This window comes from Brachyhypopomus gauderio, unplaced genomic scaffold, assembly GCF_052324685.1.
Source record: "Brachyhypopomus gauderio isolate BG-103 unplaced genomic scaffold, BGAUD_0.2 sc582, whole genome shotgun sequence".
Taxonomy (NCBI): domain Eukaryota; kingdom Metazoa; phylum Chordata; class Actinopteri; order Gymnotiformes; family Hypopomidae; genus Brachyhypopomus; species Brachyhypopomus gauderio.
In genome coordinates this window covers 15001-40000 of record NW_027507403.1, presented here as the reverse complement: position 1 = coordinate 40000, position 25000 = coordinate 15001, and the positions used below count along the sequence as shown (strand labels likewise).

General features: G+C 45.1%; 1 pseudogene across 1 annotated transcript in view; it reads left to right on the top strand.

The window, feature by feature from the left end:
- The first annotated feature begins 4778 nt into the window (after positions 1-4778).
- The window catches only part of LOC143506877 (teneurin-4-like), a 33905-nt pseudogene continuing 13683 nt past the window's right edge, over positions 4779-25000 (top strand). Inside the window, exons 1-11 of the transcript XR_013128531.1 lie at positions 4779-4967; positions 9470-9496; positions 10740-10886; positions 11283-11499; positions 13569-13688; positions 14218-14479; positions 18997-19264; positions 19928-20071; positions 21511-21760; positions 22536-22556; positions 24893-25000. The exon at positions 24893-25000 is cut by the window's right edge and continues 125 nt beyond it. The product of XR_013128531.1 is annotated as a teneurin-4-like (transcript). The remainder of the gene's footprint in view (positions 4968-9469; positions 9497-10739; positions 10887-11282; positions 11500-13568; positions 13689-14217; positions 14480-18996; positions 19265-19927; positions 20072-21510; positions 21761-22535; positions 22557-24892) is intronic.

Below are 25000 nucleotides of genomic sequence, written 5' to 3'. Positions count from 1 at the left end.
CGCACTCACACACACTCACACACGCACGCACTCACACTCACACACGCACTCACACGCGCACACTCACTCTCACACGCACACTCACTCACACACACACACTCACTCACACACTCATACACACACACTCATACACACACACTCACACACACACGCACTCACACGCGCACACACACTCTCACACACACACGCACTCACACGCACTCACACGCGCACACACACTCTCACTCACACATGCACACTCACTCTCACACTCACTCTCACACACACACACACACTCACACACACACTCACACACTCACACACACGCACACTCACACACACACACACACACTCACACACACACTCACTCACACACACACACACACACACACTCACACACACACACACTCACACACACACTCACACACACACTCACACACACACACACTCACACACGCACTCACACACACACGCACACACACGCGCACACGCACTCACACACACACTCACACACACACTCACACACACGCGCACACTCACACACACACATATACACACACACACACACTCACACACACACACACACACACGCACTCACACACACACGCACTCACACGCGCACACTCACACACACACGCACTCACACACGCACTCACACACGCACTCACACACGCACTCACACACGCACTCACACACACACTCACACACACGCGCACACTCACACACACGCTCACACACACACTCACACACACACACACTCACACACACACACACTCACACACACACGCGCGCACACACACGCGCACACACACGCGCACACTCACACACACACTCACACTCACACACGCACACTCACACACACACGCACACTCACACACACACACGCACTCACTCACACACGCACTCTCACACACACACACACACTCACACACACACACACGCACTCACTCACACACACACACACACTCACTCACACACACGCACTCACACACACGCACTCACACACTCACACACACGCACTCACACACACGCACTCACACGCGCACACACACTCACTCTCACACGCACACTCACTCACACACACTCACACACGCACTCACACACACACACTCACACACACACGCACTCACACACACACGCACTCACACACGCACACTCACACACGCACTCACTCACACTCACACACACACTCACACACACGCACTCACACACGCACGCACTCACACACACTCACACACGCACGCACTCACACACGCACGCACTCACACACGCACGCACTCACACTCACACACGCGCACACTCACTCTCACACGCACACTCACTCACACACACACACACACTCACTCACACACTCATACACACACACTCACACACACACGCACTCACACGCGCACACACACTCTCACTCACACACGCACACTCACTCTCACACGCACACTCACTCTCACACTCACTCTCACACTCTCACACTCTCACACTCACACACACACTCACACACACACTCACTCACACACACACTCACACACACACACACACACTCACACACACACACACACACTCACACACACACACACACACACACACACACACACTCACATTTACATTTAGCCCTATTATCTCAAAGAAGGGTGTTTGCTGTGTGACATACACATTTACATCTGGAGCTCTATTATACTAAAGGAGGCTGTATGACCCTTCATAGCTACACCATCCTGTGAAGCTCAGACCTGCTGAACGTCCCGCAGTGATGCTGTCTCACCCTCTCAGGTCCTGCAGGCAGACATACACACGGAGAGACAGACAAAAACCCAGAGGGAGAGACAGACAAAAACCCAGAGGGAGAGACAGAAAGACAAACAGAGGGAGAGACAGACAGAAACCCAGAGGGAGAGACAGACACACACATAGAGGGAGAGACAGACAGAGAGACAGACAGACAGACACAGAGGGACAGACGGACAGAACCCCAGAGGGAGAGACGGACAGACACACAGAGGGAGAGACGGACAGACACACAGAGGGAGAGACAGACACACACACAGAGGGAGAGACAGACACACACACAGAGGGAGAGACGGACACACACACAGAGGGAGAGACGGACACACACACAGAGGGAGAGACAGACACACACACACAGAGGGAGAGACAGACACACACACAGAGGGAGAGACGGACAGAAACCCAGAGGGAGAGACGGACAGAAACCCAGAGGGAGAGACAGACAGACACACAGAGGGAGAGACAGACAGAAACCCAGAGAGAGAGACAGACAGAAACCCAGAGGGAGAGACAGACACACACACACACAGAGGGAGAGACAGACACACACACAGAGGGAGAGACAGACACACACACAGAGGGAGAGACAGACAGAAACCCAGAGGGAGAGACGGACAGAAACCCAGAGGGAGAGACGGACAGAAACCCAGAGGGAGAGACGGACAGACACACAGAGGGAGAGACGGACAGACACACAGAGGGAGAGACGGACAGACACACAGAGGGAGAGACGGACAGACACACACACAGAGGGAGAGACAGACACACACACAGAGGGAGAGACAGACACACACACAGAGGGAGAGACAGACAGAAACCCAGAGGGAGAGACAGACAGACACACTACTTGCTGTTTCCTTTTTTTAATCGTGTAGTGGTTGAGATGCAGACGGCCAGCCCAAATAAAACATCTCTGAAGGGATTTCCGACACCTGCCTCTCTTATTCGCGTATATCTCCAGTTCCTATTGAACCACACACTCTTCAGAGTCCTCACTTTCTCCTCAAAAGACTGAATCTGAGAAATATCTCTCCTGTAATGTGATGCTGTATAAGTCATTGCTCAGTGATTAGGCAGGATGAGGTTGGTATTGAGCGGTGATGTAATGTTGTACATGCTGATGAATGCACTCATAAGGAGAGAGTCTTCTATAAACTCATAGAATTCTTGTATGTAATTGATTTTACATTAGAACAATGAAAGAAGAAATGAGAGAAAGAGAGAAAAAGAACAGAGAGAGAGAGAGAGAGAGAGAGAGAGAGCATTCAGATATTGTGTGGGTATTAAAATTATAATATAATGATTAAATATGATAAATATTTAAACCTGAATAAGATTTTACTGTGCTGGGATTGGTCATCCCAACACGCTCTGGGCATATGACGGGCCAGCAGCTGTAATGAGAATATTATTATTATTCATTTTTAACTCGTTAGATTCACGAGTGCATGAATATTAAACATTCCACAGCTCCATCGTATTCACTGCAGTTAAAGTGATGTGTTCTGTATTAATGCAGATTTGGTTCAAAAGTTCCTTGTGCGTGGTGTTGGGTAGAGAGGCAACTTCTCTGATCTGTGGTGTTGGGGTAGAGGGGCAACTTCTCTGATCTGTGGTGTTGGGTAGAGGGGCAACTTCTCTGATCTGTGGTGTTGGGTAGAGAGGCAACTTCTCTGATCTGTGGTGTTGGGGTAGAGGGGCAACTTCTCTGATCTGTGGTGTTGTGTAGAGGGGCAACTTCTCTGATCTGTGGTGTTGGGTAGAGAGGCAACTTCTCTGATCTGTGGTGTTGGGTAGAGAGGCAACTTCTCTGATCTGTGGTGTTGGGTAGAGAGGCAACTTCTCTGATCTGTGGTGTTGGGGTAGAGGGGCAACTTCTCTGATCTGTGGTGTTGGGGTAGAGGGGCAACTTCTCTGATCTGTGTGTGATGTTTTACTAGTCTCAGGACAGGCTTCTCGTTGCCCAGGTGACGAGAGTAACAGTAACGTAATGACTCTAAAATGGACCAGTACATTAGACTTAATAATAACCCCCATTACCCAAAAACCCCTGCTGCTGTCTGTATTCCTCACACAAGAGTCCTGTTTCAACTTCTCATCTGGTTTCATGGCTTTTTATGTAGGTCTGTTTCTTTTAATAATCTGCGTTAATCATCCTGTTTTGTGGTGTGATCTCTAATCTAGCTAATGCCCCCTGTGTAGTGTTTAACCCTGTTAATGTGTTTATGTTTTGGGTTTAATGATGTTGTTTGTGGTTGGTTCTGTTTGTTTATTCAGTTGCTGGGTAAGGTAGAGGGCCTCTTCCTGGGTGTCATTCATATTCGTGTCACTGTCCTCTGATTGGTGCATGGAGTACCCAATGGGAGCTGGGAGTTCTGAGGTGGTATTACCATGCGTGTGGTAGTTGGTGTGGCGGGTGTGTGGGGCGTGTAGTGGACACAGCTGGCTCAGCACAGCAGTCTGAAAGACACCACCAGCTTTACACATTCAGTTAGCATTCAATTGAAGGTAGCTTTATTGGCATGACTATTCCACGTACAATTTTGCCAGAGCAAATAGTTTGGAAACAAACGATAACCAAATAATAAAAAAGGAATAAAAATAATAAATAAATAAATAAGAAATGACAAAAAAATTTATAATAAAGTACATAAAACAAGGTAACAGTAATAAAAAACATAAATTATGGATCTTTATTATGTTGCGAAAGGTATAATGGAGGTTTAAGTGTCAGACGTGTTATTGTCTCACAGGTGGGACATTATTATATATTTTATTGTTATTTTCTTATATATTCCTATATTATTATTACATAATATATATTATTATTATTTTCTATTATATATTTTATATTATTATGTTAATATATTATATTTTTCTTTTCCTGAGACAGCTGTAGTTTAGCCTGAGCTCACAGAGTCTGGACACTGTTGCTGACACATTGTTGATATGTTCTCTCCCTCTCCCTCTTCATCCCTCTCTCTCTCTCTCTCTCTCTCTCTCTCTCTCTCTCTCAGTAGAAGTGTGTCCAGTGCCCTGTAGTGTTCACAGCACATGTGTTGGTGGGCGTTGCCAATGTGAGGATGGATGGGAGGGGCCTACCTGTGACAGACAGTCCTGCCATCCAGTCTGTGAAGAGCATGGGGAGTGTAAAGATGGACAGTGTGTGTGTCATCCAGGCTGGGAAGGAGAACACTGTACTATAGGTAAGCCATGGTGTGTGTGTGTGTGTGTGTGTGTGTGTGGGTGTGGGTGTGGGTGTGGGTGTGGGTGTGTGTGTGTGTGTGATTGGTCCAAACGTGTTACTTAGCTGTCTTCTTTTGAATTATATGTAAGCAAGTATTTTAACGCCACACAAGATCTAAACCCAAACATCACCTCACGTGATGGTAAATCTGTATCTCCAAACATCACCTCACGTGATGGTAAACTATCTCCAAACATCACCTCACGTGATGGTAAATCTGTATCTCCAAACATCACCTCACGTGATGGTTAATCTGTATCTCCAAACATCACCTCACGTGATGGTAAACTATCTCCAAACATCACCTCAAGTGATGGTAAATCTGTATCTCCAAACATCACCTCACGTGATGGTAAACTATCTCCAAACATCACCTCACGTGATGGTAAATCTGTATCTCCAAACATCACCTCACGTGATGGTTAATCTGTATCTCCAAACATCACCTCACATGATGGTTAATCTGTATCTCCAAACATCACCTCAAGTGATGGTAAATCTGTATCTCCAAACATCACCTCAAGTGATGGTAAATCTGTATCTCCAAACATCACATCACGTGATGGTAAACTATCTCCAAACATCACCTCATGTGATAGTAAATCTGTATCTCCAAACATCACCTCACGTGATGGTAAATCTGTATCTCCAAACATCACCTCACGTGATGGTTAATCTGTATCTCCAAACGTCACCTCACGTGATGGTAAATCTGTATCTCCAAACGTCACCTCACGTGATGGTAAATCTGTATCTCCAAACATCACCTCACGTGATGGTTAATCTGTATCTCCAAACGTCACCTCACGTGATGGTAAATCTGTATCTCCAAACGTCACCTCACGTGATGGTAAATCTGTATCTCCAAACGTCACCTCACGTGATGGTTAATCTGTATCTCCAAACGTCACCTCACGTGATGGTAAATCTGTGTCTCCAAACGTCACCTCACGTGATGGTAAACTATCTCCAAACATCACCTCACGTGATGGTAAATCTGTATCTCCAAACGTCACCTCACGTGATGGTAAATCTGTATCTCCAAACGTCACCTCACGTGATGGTTAATCTGTATCTCCAAACATCACCTCACGTGATGGTTAATCTGTATCTCTAAACGTCACCTCACGTGATGGTAAATCTGTATCTCCAAACGTCACCTCACGTGATGGTAAATCTGTATCTCCAAACGTCACCTCACGTGATGGTTAATCTGTATCTCCAAACGTCACCTCACGTGATGGTAAATCACAGCTCCTCCTCATCCTGCTGCAGTGCCGTCATCATTAACAGACACAGCACACCCAGAAGGCCTTGTGATTTCGCAACTTTTTAATATTATATACATTTTCTACCAGGCTGTGTAAATGCAGTTATGGTCTGTGTATGAAAAATAATCATTAAAAAATTATAGGCAGAACTTTAATTATTAAATAAAACTGAACACTTGAGTTTGCACGAAACCTTAAAAGTTCAGTCTGTTGCCAAGTTCAGTCTGTTGCCCAGTTCAGTCTGTTGCCCAGTTCAGTCTGTTGCCCAGTTCCAGGGTGTGGACGGGAACTGTGAGCTTGTTACAGGAACACATCATGCTGTTGCCAGGGAGACGTATACACCCAAAGCAATGAGCAATAGAGAACAGACTGCAGAAAAGAACAGATAGAATGAACTTCACACACACACACACACACACACACACACACACACACACACACACACACACACACACACACACACAGCGTTCAGCGTGGAGTCCAGTCTATGGAGTTTAGTCCTTTGACTATAAGACCACTGTAGTTCTGCATCATTACAGCTCTACACACGTGTGTTCAAGGCATTTAACACGGGGTTTATATGTGATAGAGCTGCTCCCCAGGTCTGAGTAACACACGGGGTTTATATGTGATAGAGCTGCTCCCCAGGTCTGAGTAACACACGGGGTTTATATGTGATAGAGCTGCTCCCCAGGTCTGAGTAACACACGGGGTTTATATGTGATAGAGCTGCTCCCCAGGTCTGAGTAACACACGGGGTTTATATATGATAGAGCTGCTCCCCAGGTCTGAGTAACACACTGGGTTTATATATGATAGAGCTGCTCCCCAGGTCTGAGTAACACACGGGGTTTATATATGATAGAGCTGCTCCCCAGGTCTGAGTAACACACGGGGTTTATATGTGATAGAGCTGCTCCCCAGGTCTGAGTAACACACGGGGTTTATATATGATAGAGCTGCTCCCCAGGTCTGAGTAACACACGGGGTTTATATATGATAGAGCTGCTCCCCAGGTCTGAGTAACACACGGGGTTTATATATGATAGAGCTGCTCCCCAGGTCTGAGTAACACACGGGGTTTATATATGATAGAGCTGCTCCCCAGGTCTGAGTAACACACGGGGTTTATATATGATAGAGCTGCTCCCCAGGTCTGAGTAACACACGGGGTTTATATGTGATAGAGCTGCTCCCCAGGTCTGAGTAACACACGGGGTTTATATATGATAGAGCTGCTCCCCAGGTCTGAGTAACACACTGGGTTTATATGTGATAGAGCTGCTCCCCAGGTCTGAGTAACACACGGGGTTTATATATGATAGAGCTGCTCCCCAGGTCTGAGTAACACACGGGGTTTATATATGATAGAGCTGCTCCCCAGGTCTGAGTAACACACGGGGTTTATATATGATAGAGCTGCTCCCCAGGTCTGAGTAACACACTGGGTTTATATGTGATAGAGCTGCTCCCCAGGTCTGAGTAACACACGGGTTTATATGTGATAGAGCTGCTCCCCAGGTCTGAGTAACACACGGGGTTTATATGTGATAGAGCTGCTCCCCAGGTCTGAGTAACACACGGGGTTTATATATGATAGAGCTGCTCCCCAGGTCTGAGTAACACACGGGGTTTATATATGATAGAGCTGCTCCCCAGGTCTGAGTAACACACTGGGTTTATATGTGATAGAGCTGCTCCCCAGGTCTGAGTAACACACGGGGTTTATATATGATAGAGCTGCTCCCCAGGTCTGAGTAACACACTGGGTTTATATGTGATAGAGCTGCTCCCCAGGTCTGAGTAACACACGGGGTTTATATATGATAGAGCGGCTCCCCAGGTCTGAGTAACACACGGGGTTTATATATGATAGAGCGGCTCCCCAGGTCTGAGTAACACACGGGGTTTATATATGATAGAGCTGCTCCCCAGGTCTGAGTAACACACGGGGTTTATATGTGATAGAGCTGCTCCCCAGGTCTGAGTAACACACGGGGTTTATATATGATAGAGCTGCTCCCCAGGTCTGAGTAACACACGGGGTTTATATGTGATAGAGCTGCTCCCCAGGTCTGAGTAACACACGGGGTTTATATATGATAGAGCTGCTCCCCAGGTCTGAGTAACACACGGGGTTTATATGTGATAGAGCTGCTCCCCAGGTCTGAGTAACACACGGGGTTTATATATGATAGAGCTGCTCCCCAGGTCTGAGTAACACACTGGGTTTATATGTGATAGAGCTGCTCCCCAGGTCTGAGTAACACACAGGGTTTATATATGATAGAGCTGCTCCCCAGGTCTGAGTAACACACGGGGTTTATATGTGATAGAGCTGCTCCCCAGGTCTGAGTAACACACGGGGTTTATATATGATAGAGCTGCTCCCCAGGTCTGAGTAACACACGGGGTTTATATATGATAGAGCTGCTCCCCAGGTCTGAGTAACACACGGGGTTTATATGTGATAGAGCTGCTCCCCAGGTCTGAGTAACACACGGGGTTTATATGTGATAGAGCTGCTCCCCAGGTCTGAGTAACACACGGGGTTTATATGTGATAGAGCGGATCCCCAGGTCTGAGTAACACATGGGGTTTATATGTGATAGAGCTGCTCCCCAGGTCTGAGTAACACACGGGGTTTATATGTGATAGAGCTGCTCCCCAGGTCTGAGTAACACACGGGGTTTATATATGATAGAGCTGCTCCCCAGGTCTGAGTAACACACTGGGTTTATATGTGATAGAGCTGCTCCCCAGGTCTGAGTAACACACAGGGTTTATATATTTATGACAGACTGTTGGTGTGTCTGAGGAGTGAATCACACTTTATTGCTGACTGCACTCTTCACCTCCACAAATTGCTTAAAAAATGCAGTACTGCTGTAAAACTGCTGAAATGCCAATGCGCGCGCACACACACGCGCGCGCACACACACAAATACACACACACACACACACACACACACACACACACACACACATACAAATACACACACACACATACACACTCTGTCTACTGGTGTCATGTGTGTGATGAGAACAGAGTGTCTAGAATCTCTTTGCTTTTCTCTTCCATGATGGTGTGTAATTCAGCCTTTAACGCACACCCTTTCTCACACTATCTCTCCTTCTGTCTGTCTCTCTCTCTCTGTCTCCCTCCCCCTCTCTCTCTTCTTTACTCTAGCACATTACATGGATTTGCTTGATAAAGGTAAGCCTACTTGCTCATAGTCCAGAGAGAGGTTCAGCTTCTCTTTAAACGGGAACATTCATGATGTGATTCAATAAAGCACAGTTGTCTTTTTGAGGCTTGCTGAGCCACTGGTAGACTATTTAATGATTCATTTAATAATAAACGAATGTAATTTAATAAACAGAGAGTAGCACTTCTTATCTTAATATTAGATCAGTAATAACTGAACTCTATCTCCTAATAACTCCACTCTATCACCCCAATAACTCCACTCTATCTCCCAATAACTCCACTCTATCTCTCAATATCTCAACTCTATCGCCTCAATAACTCCACTCTATCTCCCCAATAACTCCACTCTATCTCCCCCATAACTCCACTCTATCTCCCAATAACTCCACTCTATCTCCCCCATAACTCCACTCTATCTCCCAATAACTCCACTCTATCTCCTAATAACTCAACTCTATTGCCCCAATAACTCCACTCTATCTCCCAATAACTCCACTCTATCTCTCAATATCTCAACTCTATCGCCCCAATAACTCCAATCTCTCCCAATAACTCCTCTATCTCCCAATAACTCCACTCTATCTCCCAATAACTCCACTCTATCTCCCAATAACTCCACTCTATCTCCCAATAACTCCACTCTATCGCCCCAATAACTCCACTCTATCGCCCCAATAACTCCAATCTCTCCCAATAACTCCTCTATCTCCCAATAACTCCACTCTATCTCCCAATAACTCCACTCTATCTCCCAATAACTCCACTCTATCTCCCAATAACTCAACTCTATCGCCCCAATAACTCCACTATATCTCCTAATATCTCAACTCTATCTCCTAATAACTCCACTCTATCGCCCCAATAACTCCACTCTATCTCCCAATAATTCAACTCTATCGCCCCAATAACTCCACTATATCTCCTAATATCTCAACTCTGTCACCCAATAACTCCACTCTATCTCCCAATAACTCCACTCTCCCAATCTCCCAATGACTCAATTTTGTCTCTCTATGACTAATATATCTTCCTTTCCCCATTCTTTCTTTCTCTCCCTCTTCCTCTTTCTCTTCTTCTTTCTCTCCTTCGCTTTCTCTGTTCCTCTCTCCCACTCTGTCTCTCTCTCTCTCTCTTTCTCTCTCTATCTCTCTCCCTCTATCTCTATCCCTCTATCTCTCTCTCTCTCCCTCTTCCTCTCTCTCCTTCACTTTCTCTGTCCCTCCCCCCCCCTCTCTCTCTCTCCCCCCAGATGCCTGTCCTGGTCTGTGTAATGGTCATGGACGTTGCTCTCTCCAGCAGAGCGGCTGGCACTGTGTCTGCCAGGCAGGCTGGACTGGTGCCGGCTGTAACATTGTCATGGAAACACAGTGCAACGACAGTGGAGATAATGATGGAGGTAAAAGGGTCCTTGGGATTGAGCAGGGTTGCCCCTGCAGTGCCTGTCTGAAATACCAATAGTCATTAATTAGATCATCTCAAGAGAGTGGAGAGAGGATTTTAAGGGCCCTCACACACACACACACACACACACACACACACTCACACTCACTCACTCAAAGGTAAATATTGAAACACACACTAAACCGCGTGTGTGTCTGAGGGTTGGGTTGATGGACTGCAGTCCGTCTACAGGCCAGTGAACAGAGATCCTCTCTAATGGAGAACATCGACTTCGCCCCCAAACACACACACACACACATACACACAGTTTGTTGTTTGCCCAAAACATTATTCTTTTGAGTATGTACATGTCTTTTTTAAACCAAGACGATGTTTTGTGTGTGTGTTACAGATGGTTTGGTGGACTGTATTGATCCTGACTGCTGTAACCAGCAGGTCTGTGTAGATTCCCCACTGTGTCAGGGGTCACCTGACCCCCATGACATCATCCAGCAGAGCCAGACCACCTTTGGGCCACGCCCATCGCACCAGTTCTTTAATCGTGTGCGATTCCTCATTGAGAGAGACAGCACACACACACTACCAGGAGACCTGCCATACGATAGCAGGTAACAGCCACACACACACACACACACACACACACACACACACACTCAATACACACCAAAAACAAACATATACAAACTATGATTATGGAATAGTCTTCCCTTCGAGGTTAGATCTACTCTCTTACAACCTTCAAGCAGGGGCAGATCTATCTGCTGGCCTGGGTAGTTGTTGCGTTGTTGATTACCTACCCCAATTAAACTTTGGCATCCGCCACTGCCTTCAAGTCGAGACTTAAAGCACATCTTTTTACCATGGCCTTTTAAACCTGTATATTTATCTTACATAGTGTATTTGTATGTATTTTAAATGTTTCTATGCTATGTAAAATTCTGTGTTTTTCATTTGAGTTGGGCATATATTGTACTTTTTAGCCCTTGTACAGCACTTTGGTTGACTCTGTCATATAAAATGTGCTTTATAAATAAACTTACTTACTTACTTACAAACCACATACTGCAGATACAGATACTGCAGATATCAGTGACAGCAAGTTGCATGGACACACACACACACACACACACACACACACACACACTGCTGCCACATCTGCCATGAGAACATTTAAAACAGTTTCATTTGAACACAAACACAGTAGTTGATTCATTTTTGTGTGCACAGGTGTGCAAATGAAATACGGAGAAAACAAACAAAAGAATCTTTGTTATTAACAAACCAAATTTTGCCCTGAGTCTTGACATGGGTGTGTGTCTCCCTCTCTTGACATGGGTGTGTGTCTCTCTCTCTTGACATGGGTGTGTGTCTCCCTCTCTTGACATGGGTGTGTGTCTCTCTCTCTTGACATGGGTGTGTGTCTCCCTCTCTTGACATGGGTGTGTGTCTCTCTCTCTTGACATGGGTGTGTGTCTCTCTCTCTTGACATGGGTGTGTGTCTCTCTCTCTTGACATGGGTGTGTGTCTCCCTCTCTTGACATGGGTGTGTGTCTCTCTCTCTTGACATGGGTGTGTGTCTCCCTCTCTTGACATGGGTGTGTGTCTCCCTCTCTTGACATGGGTGTGTGTCTCTCTCTCTTAACATGGGTGTGTGTCTCTCTCTCTTAACATGGGTGTGTGTCTCTCTCTCTTGACATGGGTGTGTGTCTCTCTCTCTTGACATGGGTGTGTGTCTCTCTCTTGACATGGGTGTGTGTCTCCCTCTCTTGACATGGGTGTGTGTCTCTCTCTCTTGACATGGGTGTGTGTCTCTCTCTCTTGACATGGGTGTGTGTCTCCCTCTCTTGACATGGGTGTGTGTCTCCCTCTCTTGACATGGGTGTGTGTCTCTCTCTCTTAACATGGGTGTGTGTCTCTCTCTCTTGACATGGGTGTGTGTCTCCCTCTCTTGACATGGGTGTGTGTCTCTCTCTCTTAACATGGGTGTGTGTCTCTCTCTCTTGACATGGGTGTGTCTCTCTCTCTTGACATGGGTGTGTGTCTCCCTCTCTTGACATGGGTGTGTGTCTCCCTCTCTTGACATGGGTGTGTGTCTCTCTCTTGACATGGGTGTGTGTCTCTCTCTTGACATGGGTGTGTGTCTCCCTCTCTTGACATGGGTGTGTGTCTCCCTCTCTTGACATGGGTGTGTGTCTCTCTCTCTTGACATGGGTGTGTGTCTCTCTCTCTCTTGACATGGGTGTGTGTCTCTCTCTCTTGACATGGGTGTGTGTCTCTCTCTCTTGACATGGGTGTGTCTCTCTCTCTTGACATGGGTGTGTCTCTCTCTCTTGACATGGGTGTGTGTCTCCCTCTCTTGACATGGGTGTGTGTCTCTCTCTCTTGACATGGGTGTGTGTCTCTCTCTCTTGACATGGGTGTGTGTCTCTCTCTCTTGACATGGGTGTGTGTCTCCCTCTCTTGACATGGGTGTGTGTCTCCCTCTCTTGACATGGGTGTGTGTCTCCCTCTCTTGACATGGGTGTGTGTCTCCCTCTCTTGACATGGGTGTGTGTCTCTCTCTCTTGACATGGGTGTGTGTCTCTCTCTCTCTTGACATGGGTGTGTGTCTCTCTCTCTTGACATGGGTGTGTGTCTCCCTCTCTTGACATGGGTGTGTGTCCCTCTGTGTGTCTAGTCGGGTGTGTGTAATTAGAGGTCAGGTGTTTGCTTCTGATGGAACTCCGCTGGTAGGTGTGAACGTCACATTCCAGCACAATCCAGAATATGGACACACACTAAGTCGTCGGGATGGCAGGTAACACATACAAACACACACACACACACACACACACACGCACACATATACACACACATGCACATACAAACACACATACACACACAAAAAAACACACACAAACACACACACACACACACACACATACATGCACACACACACACACATACACACACACAAAAAAACACACACACACACACCAATATGCAAATGTGCATACATACATAATTGCACAACAATGCACTCCCATAAAACCATCACAGATTTTAATATTTGTAGTGTATGTTTACTATGTCCAAGTATATAAGTGTATATAATTTTATTACTAAGCAGTTTGGTGTTGTATGTCTGTGTTTGTGTGTGTGTTTGTGAATGAGTTGAGTCATTCTTCTCTTATGAATTTATTATTTAATATAAAGGCACAAATGATCAAAAGATTGCTTATTTTTACTTTCAGTGTAATGATCGTGTGTGTGTGTGTGTGTGTGTGTGTGTGTGTGTGTGTGTGTGTGTGTGTGTGTGTGTGTGTGTGTGTGTGTTGCTCCACTAGCTTTGACATCCTAGCAGAAGGGGGTGTGGCTGTTACCCTGCTGTTCCAGAGAGCTCCCTTCCTCCCCCAGACTCATTCCGTTTGGTTGCCATGGAACCAGTTTGTGATGATTGAACATGTGGTGATGATGCGCTCTGAGGCCACGCCCCCAGTCTGTGAACAGAAAGACCTGATTAGTCCAAACCCTATTGTTCTCCCCGCCCCTCTAACACGATTCGCTGGAAACTGTGAAGAAAGAGGACCTGTCATACCTGAGCTACAGGTGAATGCCAGCCGTGTGTGTGTGTGTGTGTGTGTGTGTGTGTGTGTGTGTGTGTGTGTGTGTGTGTGTGTGTGTGTGTGTGTGTGTGTGTGTGTGTGTGTACCTATAGAATTATTAATTCTATAAATGTGTTGTTTTCATTGTATCCCTCTCTCAACAAATCTTGGTCTCCCCCTTTCACCTCCCTTTCTCTCGCTCCTTCTCCCTCCCTCTCTCTCTCTCTGTCCCTCCCTCTCTCTCTCACACTCTCTCCTCCTCTCTTTCTCTTCCATTCTCTACACATATTTATATAATTATAAATGTATTACAGTTTTTGACGACTGCTAACGTGCATTTCCCAATACTTGTGATACATTGTCAAAACTCTAAACACAGCAACACATTGACCTCACACAAATAGCCAAATAGTTAATATCATGTTCAAAAGCACATTTTCTTAACTAAATAACAACTCTGCATTTCACAATGCAAACAACTTTGTTAAAACACAGCAAACCTGGTTCAGTATCCAATCATTCTTTCAAACAATAGCACATATTCTCTTTTCGAGATGAACATAGTCAATCACTGCACAACCACTGTAAAAAAACTAACATTTCATGGCAATACAGAAACAGTATTACATGTAATATTTTACCCTCTCCCAGCAAACAACAGACATTTTACAGTAACATCTGTTGTTTTCTTAGTCAGTTCATTTTTACTGTAATCCACTTCATTTGGACTTTTTTTTCAAATGTGTGCATTTTTGGCAACATACTGTCTACACAATGAGTGATATTTACTGTTAGGTACTATATGGAATGTAGATTAGACAAAAAAGGAGTCAGTAACAGTTTTGCAGTAAAGGGTATATTTTACTGTATTAGGGACATTACTGTAAATTGTGGCCTAACCCAAAAAATAATTATCGTAATTGTAAACATAATTAGCCATGGTCCCATATGTGTAAAAATACACATATATACAAAAAGCCACAGAAGGGGGAAAAACAGAATACAAAACTGAACAGTCTTGTTAGGTCTAATCTAAACGGCCTTCAGCAGTTGGCCACATGTTTTCATCCACATCACATCTGATGTTAGCCCTTGCCATGGACCTGGGATAGAAAAGCTTGGTATGCCTTATTCACCCCTGGCAATCTTCAGCTGAAATGTCCTTAGTTCCTTAGTGGGGTTGAGGACAGGCGAGATGGGCGGGAGGAAAAGGGACATCACTCTTGGATGGTATATAAACCAGTTTGTGATGACATGAGAATGACAAAATGCTACATTTTCCCATCACAAATGTCCTGGTGTTTCCTCCACCTGTTCCCTTTCTGCTTCTGGAACCAGTTGTTGGTAGAGTTCATTCAAAAACGAAAGAAGGAGGTCACTGTTATAGGGACCAATCTGGCATTTGTGAAGGACCAAACCAGCACTTGAGATTGCAGGACAAATTGTTATATTTGCTCCTCTCTGACCCGGTACATTACTGTACTTCATTTTATACTTTTTATAAATATATATATATATATATATATATATATATATATATATATATATATATATATATATATATATATATATATATATATATATATATTATACTATACTTAATTTATCTATATGTGCAAAAAATGTGTACAACAGTAATAACTTTTCAGCTGCCTTTGTTTTTGCAGAACTTGGGATTTTATACGATATTTAAGGTTTTGAACCTTAGGTTTTCATTTTTGGCATGCTGTGTACAAGCAATTGTAAATAAGACAAAAACGATCCAGAATTTTGTTATTGGATAACCTTGTGTGTATAGAAAATTTAAGCATTATAAAAACATGTAAAATGACTGCATTTTGTGCCATAACAACATGAATTGAACTAATAGTATAGCCACTGAAAACTGATGTTGTGTTCACTGTGTTTGGAGTTTTGAAAATGTGACTACAGATTGGACAAACGCACGTTAGCAGTCGTCAAAAACTGTGATGTGATTGACAGTAAAGAAAAGAATATAAAAATGAACAAAACTCCACGTCTCCTTGAATTGCAAACACATAATCAGGCTCATATTCATACTCATAACCATATTCATACTCATAACCATATTAATACCCGTATTCATAACCATATTCATAACCATATTCATGCTCATACTCATTCAAAGCCATATGCATACTGATATGCATGCCCATATTCATACTCATATTCATAATCATGTTCATTCCCATATTCATACTCATATTTATACCCATATTCACTCATTTTCATACTCATTCATAACCATATTCATACTCATAGTCATGCTCATATTTATATTCATGTCCATATTCATATTCATAGCCATATTCATACTCATATTCATAACCATATTATACTCATATTCATACTCACATTCTTGCCCATATTCATACTCATATTCATGCTCATATTCAAGGCCATATTCATACTCATATCCACACCCATATTCATACTCATATTCATACTCGCATTCATACTCGTGTTCATACCCATATTCACAGCCATATTCATTCTCATATTCATTCTCGTATTCATTCTCGTATTCATACTTGTATTCATACTCCTACTCACACTTATATTCATGCTCATATTCATACTCATATTCATACTCATACTCGTATTCATACCCATATTCATACCCATAATATTCTCATATTCATACTCGTATTCATACTCATATTCATACTCCTACTCACACTTATATTCATGCTCATAATCATACATATTCATACTCATATTCATAACCATATTCCCACCTATATTCATACTCATATTCATACTCACATTCATACCTGTATTCATACCCATATTCATACTCAAATTCATACTCATACTCACACTCATATGTATACTCATTATTCATATCCATATTTATAATCATATTTGTATTCATATTCATACTCATACTCTAATGGTTATTTTATCACATGATTTTACACAATTACATTTTATGTTTGTTCTTCTAATTATTTTAATAGGATTGCCATTTTATTATTTTATTACCTTATATTATTGTTTGTTTTCTTCTTTTTATTTTGTAAAGCACTTTGAGTGCAAATAAAGATTATAATTATAATAATAATATATATTTTTTCATATTCTTGTAGATATTCACATTCCAGGGTGCTGTGTCACCTGTGGGTTTCACCTAAACACATCCGGACCCTTTACTGTCCGGACACTTTCGCCCCATCAGGGGAGCGGACCACTGGATAGGATAGGATAGGATAGGATAGGTACTTTATTAATCCCGAAGGAAATTAAGTTCTCAGTAGCATTCAGCAGCAATAACATTACACACAATAGAAATATTGCACATTTAGATTGCACACATGAAATAGGTGTAGAATATTAACATTAATTAGACACAAATTATTCAAATGGAGGGGATGAGAGCGCCCCCCTGTGGCCACCTCTGCTCCCTCATGCCTCCTGACTGACAGCATCAAGCTCATGAGTACTGAAGGGGTCTGTCACCTGTTTTAGTGCTTTGGTTTTAGCTAGCTGATCTGCTAGTGTGCAGAACCCATGTAGGAGTCTGTCACAGTTGATCAACAGAAATGGGAGAAGCTAGAAGCAGTCGAGTATTATGGCTGATAATTGGTTTGAAAGAATATTAAAAGAATTATAGTGTCCCTGTCAAGGTTTCAGGGGCTCTGATGACCCTCCCAGGTGGAAGAGTTCCACTATGCTCTGAGAATGTCCTGTGTTTCGTCAGGTCTGTGTTTCATCAGGTCTGTGTTTCATCAGGTCTGTGTTCCATCTAGTCTGTGTTTCATCGGGTCTGTGTTTCATCTAGTCTGTGTTTCATCAGGTCTGTGTTTCATCAGATCTGTGTTCCATCAGGTCTGTGTTTCATCGGGTCTGTGTTTCATCAGGTCTGTGTTCCATGATGTCTGTGTTTCATCAGGTCTGTGTTTCATCAGGTCTGTGTTTCATCAGGTCTGTGTTTCATCGGGTCTGTGTTTCATCGGGTCTGTGTTTCATCGGGTCTGTGTTTCATCGGGTCTGTGTTTCATCAGGTCTGTGTTTCATCTAGTCTGTGTTCCATGATGTCTGTGTTTCATCTAGTCTGTGTTTCATCAGGTCTGTGTTCCATGAGGTCTGTGTTCCATGATGTCTGTGTTCCATGATGTCTGTGTTCCATGATGTCTGTGTTCCATCAGGTCTGTGTTCCATCAGGTCTGTGTTCCATCAGGTTTGTGTTTCATCAGGTCTGTGTTCCATGATGTCTGTGTTTCATCAGGTCTGTGTTCCATGATGAATTACTGGGGTTACACCTCATTGCTTTTACCGATTCACTAAAAATCTAACCCCAGATATTTGGGTTAAATATGTTAATGATGCAGTAATGTCAGTATTAATCGAGTTAGTGTTTCATGTGTATTGTAGTTTTGCTGTGTGGCTCACACTGTCAGTCAGGACACTGTCTGCTCCTCTTAGCTGTAGCACACATGAAGGCATAATATATGTAGTGGATAAAACACTCTCTCTCTCTCCGTTTCCTCTCTCCCTCAGGCTGTCCAGGAAGTGATTGAGATCCCAGGAAGCTTTGGGAAGCTGACTTACCTGTCGTCACGTGCACCTGGCTACCGGTCTCTCCTGCGTGTGATGCTGACCCCTGCAGTGCCCCCTGCGGGCCTGGCGCGCGTGCACCTGTCTGTGGGCGTGGAGGGGACGCTCTTCACCCGCTGGTTCCCTGCCACGCCCGACCTCATCTACGTCTACTCCTGGAACAAGACCGACGCTTACGGACAGCAGATCACAGGATTAGTGCACGCACAAGGTGTGTGTGTGTGTGTGTGTGTGTGTGTCTGTGTGCGTGTGTGTGTGTGTGTGCGTGTGTGTGTGTCTGTGTGGGGGGTGGTGTAAGAGAGAACATAAGGTTTTAAGATGTGTGTCTCTGCATGTGTTTGAGGAAACATATGGTTTTATGTTTCTGCATACATGTGTGTTAATTTGACTCTGAGTTTTTGATGTGTGAAGGGGAGTGTTTGAGTGTGTGTATGTGTGTGTATGCTTAAAAATATCAGCTCTTCAGATAGTTGGAGATGACATACACACTACATTAAGATTCCACACACACACTCTGTTGTCTGCAAGCTTTTCTTGCTACAGCCACACACACACTCTTACTCACACACACACACACACACTTACACATACACGCATACACACACACTCACACATTCGCTCACACACACAGCTGTACGTACAGATGAGAAGAGGATTTACTATATGCAGGTATCATTTAGTCCTTTTCCCTCTTTCTCCCAGCCTCTCTCCTTCCTGTGTCTGTATTTCACCTATTTCACTTATCTCACACTCACTTTGTGTGTGTGTGTGTGTGTGTGTGTGTGTGTGTGTGTGTGTGTGTGTGTGTGTGTGTGTGTGTGTGTGTGTGTGTGTGTGTGTGTGTGTGTGTGTGTGTGTGTGTGTGTGTGTCCAGTCTCTGTGGGGTATGAGTATGAATCGTGCCCAGATCACATCATCTGGGAGAAGCGGATGGTTCAGTTACAGGGTTTCGAGATGGTCTCCTCTCACCTGGGCGGGTGGGCTCTGGACAAACACCACACACTCAACCTGGAGAGCGGTGAGGGGTTCACCACACTACCAAACACCACACGCTCAACCTCACTACCAAATACCACACTACCAAACACCACACGCTCAACCTCGCTACCAAACACCACACGCTCAACCTCGCTACCAAACACCACACGCTCGACCTTGCTACCAAACACCACACGCTCGACCTTGCTACCAAACACCACACGCTCGACCTTGCTACCAAACACCACACGCTCGACCTTGCTACCAAACACCACACACTCGACCTTGCTACCAAACACCACACACTCAGCCTCGCTACCAAACACCACACACTCAGCCTCGCTAGCAAACACCACACACTCGACCTCGCTACCAAACACCACACACTCGACCTCGCTACCAAACATCTCACACTCACTACCAAATACCACACTACCAAACACCACACACTCATCCTCACTACCAAACACCACATGCTCAATCTCACTACCAAACACCACACGCTCAACCTTGCTACCAAACACCCCACACTCAACCTGGAGAGCGGTGAGGGATTCACCACACTACCAAACACCACACACTCAACCTCACTAACACCACACACTCAATCTCGCTACCAAACACCACACACTCAACCTCACTAACACCACACACTCAACCTCACAAACACCACACACTCAACCTCGCTACCAAACACCACACACTCAACCTCGCTACCAAACACCGCACACTCAACCTCGCTACCAAACACCACACACTCAACCATACTAACACCACACGCCCAACCTCGTTGCCAAACACCACACGCCCAACCTCGTTACCAAACACCACACACTCAACCATACTAACAAACACCACACACTCAACCTCACTACCAAACACCATACACTCAACCACACTAACAAACACCACACACTCAACCTCAATATCAAGCACCACACACTCAATACCAAACATCACACACTCAACCTCGATACCAAACACCACACATTCAACCTTGCCACCAAACACCATACTCAACCACACTACCAAACACCATACTCGACCACACTACCAAACTCCACACACTCAACCTGGAGAGCCGTGAGGGGTTCACTACACTGCCAAATACCACACATTCAACCACACTACAAAAACATTATACACTAGACCACACTACCAAACACCACACTCAACCACACTACCAAACACCACACACTCAACAGTACTAACAGCACACACCCAACCAAAACAGACTGAGAAGATCAAAACAAATTGGTTTTGGCCCATGATGAATGGCTGAAATGTGTAGAAATAAAAGCCAAAGATGTAATGCTAGCGGTTAAATATATAGCACAAATAAGCTTTTGTGTGTTTGTATGTTTGATTTTTAAATCGTGCATGTAAATACATTATGCTCCATCTCTCTCCCTCTCTTTATCTCTCTCTTTATCTTCCTTCCCTCTGTGTCTCTCTCTGACTGTCTCTCTCTCTCTATAGGAATTCTTCACAAAGGAGATGGTGAGAATGTCTTTATTTCCCAGCAGCCCCCACTCATTTCCACGGTGATGGGTACCGGGGCTGTGCGTCCGATTCCGTGCCCCAGCTGCAATGGTCCAGCAACCGATCAGAAGCTCTTTGCCCCTGTGGCACTAGCCTGCGGGTCTGACGGCAGCGTTTACGTGGGAGACTTCAATTTCATCCGGAGAATTCTGCCCAGTGGCTTTGCTACCAACGTCCTGGAGCTGAGGTGAGCGGGGCCTGCTCACTGTGGGGGCGCCTCACTCCACCCCGGGACACGGTACATCCCGGGAGGACACGCTGATGCCGTCATACGTGCAGATGTGGGCCCACAATGACAGAACAGCTCCATCTATGATGTAACAATGCATTGCATCATGTCCTTGAATTCTAGAACTCCCAGAATCATGCGGTCCGATCACTCCTGGAATTCTCGAGCCTCGTTACGAAGGGTGATAGCGAAGGTTGTGCGTGATGGGGGTGGTTCTGGGGTGTGGCTGGGGTGGTTCTCGCATACTGTGGGGGTAGTTCTGTGGTGTTATGGGGTGAATCTGGAGTGTTTTGGGGTGGTCATTGTGACTCCGCCTTCCATGCTAAGCAGGACGATTTAGATCAGCTTCTTTTGCTTCTTGTATACTGAAGTGGCATATCCTGACATATGATGACATGTCCTGACATTTCTTGGCATATCCTGACATAAAGGTCTAGACCATGTCTGCAATGTGCAGTGATGTATCCTTTGAGTCTGGGGATGGGGGTGTTAGTGTGTAGTGAGTGGCCGCGCGTGTGTGTGTGTGTCTGTGTCTGTGTGTGTGTGTGCGTGCGCGTGTCTGTGTGTGTGTATGTATGTGTGTGTGTGTGTGTGTGTGTGTGTGTGTGTGTGTGTGTGTGTGTGTGTGTGTGTGTTTTATGCAGACATCTTTGGTGTCCTTCAATGAAAACACAAATCTTTCCCTAGTTCACTCTTATCTCCCTCTTCTCTCTTTACTTTCTGCTGTGTCCAGGAATCGAGATATCAGGCACAGGTATGTCTACTACTGAATACACACACACACACACACATACACACTTCACCACACTGTGTTAAACATGAGACACACAGCACACATCCGCATGGTCATCAGCACACACCTGGACACACCTACAGTGTGTGTGTGTGAGAGAGAATTCACAAAATTCACTGTATGACGTGTCTGTTTGCGTGTGTGTCAGACTGCTTTTGTATGTATGTGTGTGCGTTTTTCTGTTTGTGCTCTATCCACTGCTGTTTTTGCCAGGTTTGTGTGATCATGGTGTCTAATTGTGTGTGTAATTGTGTGCGCAATTGTGTGTGTGAACACACTGAGCCACAGAAGCAGCACAGCCAAGTAATTCATCCATCTCTTCACACACCTCTGTACCACAGCTCTGTACCACAGCTCTGTACCACACCTCTTCACACACCTCTGTACCACACCTCTGTACCACACCTCAAACCTCTGTACCACACCTCTGTACCTCACCTCTGTACCACACCTCTGTACCACAGCTCAAACCTCTGTACCACACCTCTGTACCTCACCTCTGTACCACACCTCTGTACCACAGCTCAAACCTCTGTACCACACCTCTGTACCACACCTCTGTACCACAGCTCTGTACCACACCTCTGTACCACACCTCTGTACCACAGCTCTGTACCTCACCTCTGTACCACACCTCTGTACCACAGCTCTGTACCACACCTCTGTACCACAGCTCAAACCTCTGTACCACACCTCTGTACCACAGCTCAAACCTCTGTACCACACCTCTGTACCACACCTCTGTACCACAGCTCAAACCTCTGTACCACAGCTCTGTACCACACCTCTGTACCTCACCTCTGTACCACACCTCTGTACCACACCTCTGTACCACAGCTCAAACCTCTGTACCACACCTCTGTACCACAGCTCAAACCTCAGTTGAATGCACGCTCAAATACAGACGTAAGGATCTAAGTGAGGATCTAAGGCTCAAATACAGACGTGAGATTTAAAGCTCAAATACAGACGTGAGATTTAAAGCTCAAATACAGATGTGAGGATATAAAACTCAAACACAGATGTGTGTGATTCACGCTCTAATATAGCTGCCTGGTACAGTAATACACAACACATGAGGGTATGGATATTTAAAACTGACCAGTGACCACAGTCTCTCTCTCACATTCTCCTTCTCTCTCTCTCTCTCTCTCTCTCTCTCTCTCTCTCTCTCTCTCTCTCTCTCTCTCTCTCTCTCTCTCTCTCCCTCTTTCCCCCCATCTCTCTCATGTGTCTACGTTCCATGTGTGTGGGGCTTCATCATAAGCAGTGACTCAAAATGAAAATCTTCAAGGACAACTCCCTCTAACTCGCGTCTTCTCTCTCTCTCTCTCTCTCTCTCTCTCTCTCTCTCCCTCTAACCTACGTCTTCTCTCTCTCTTCCTCCCACTCTTTTTCTCTTTTTCTCTCTCTCCCTCCCACTCTCATTCTTCTTCTCTCTCTCCCTCTTCAACCCACGTCTTCTCTGTCTCTTTCTCTTTCTCCCACTCATTCTCTATGTCTATCTGTTTGAAATCCTGTCCCTGTCTATCTGTCTCTCTCCCTCCCTCTCTCTCCCCCTTCCTCTTTCTCCCCCTCCTTCTCTCCCTCCTCTCTCTCTCTATCTATCTATCTTTGTTGCTCTCATTCTGTTTGTCTCTTGTTGGTAAAGGGTTTTTTCTGGGCTGCTAATTTTGTGATGATGACAGTGTGATCATAAGTGTGTGTGTGTGTGTGAGAGAGAGAGAGCAGATTGGAGGCTGTACAATGTCAAGGACATTCACATGTCACACACACACTCACACAAACTTGTCAAAGATGCAGAGCAGATGTGTGTTAAAGTGTAAAATCCTAACTGTGCTCTTACAGGTGTGTGTGGCTGTGTGTGTGTGTGTGTGTGTGTGTGTGCGTGTGCGTGTGCGTGTGTGTGTGTAAGAGAGACCATCTGTTGCCTCTACTGCATCTCATAATCCTGATCTTGTGAATATCGAGTGAGTTAATGTGTCATATGGGTTGTGTGTTGTGTTATTATCGCCCCCTGTTGGTCAGGGTGGGCCAACTAAAGATGTCTGGAAGAGCAAACACAGTCCTACAGAGAGCACTTCAGTACAAACTCAGACACTGTTTGATTCTCTCTCTCTCTCTCTCTCTCTCTCTCTCTCTCCCTCTCTCCATCCCTCTCTCTCCCTACCTCCCTCCTTCTTTCTCTCCCTCCCTCTCTCTCTCTCTCTCTCTCTCTCCCCTCTCTCTCTCTCTCTCTCTCTCTCTCTCTCTCTCTCTCTCTCTTTCTCTCTCTCTCTCTGTCTCTCTCTCTTCAGTACTAGCCCAGCCCATAAATATTACCTGTCGGTTGACCCTGTGCGAGAGGTCCTGTACCTGTCAGATACCAGCAGTCGGCGGGTCCTGCGTGTGAAGGTCCTGACGGA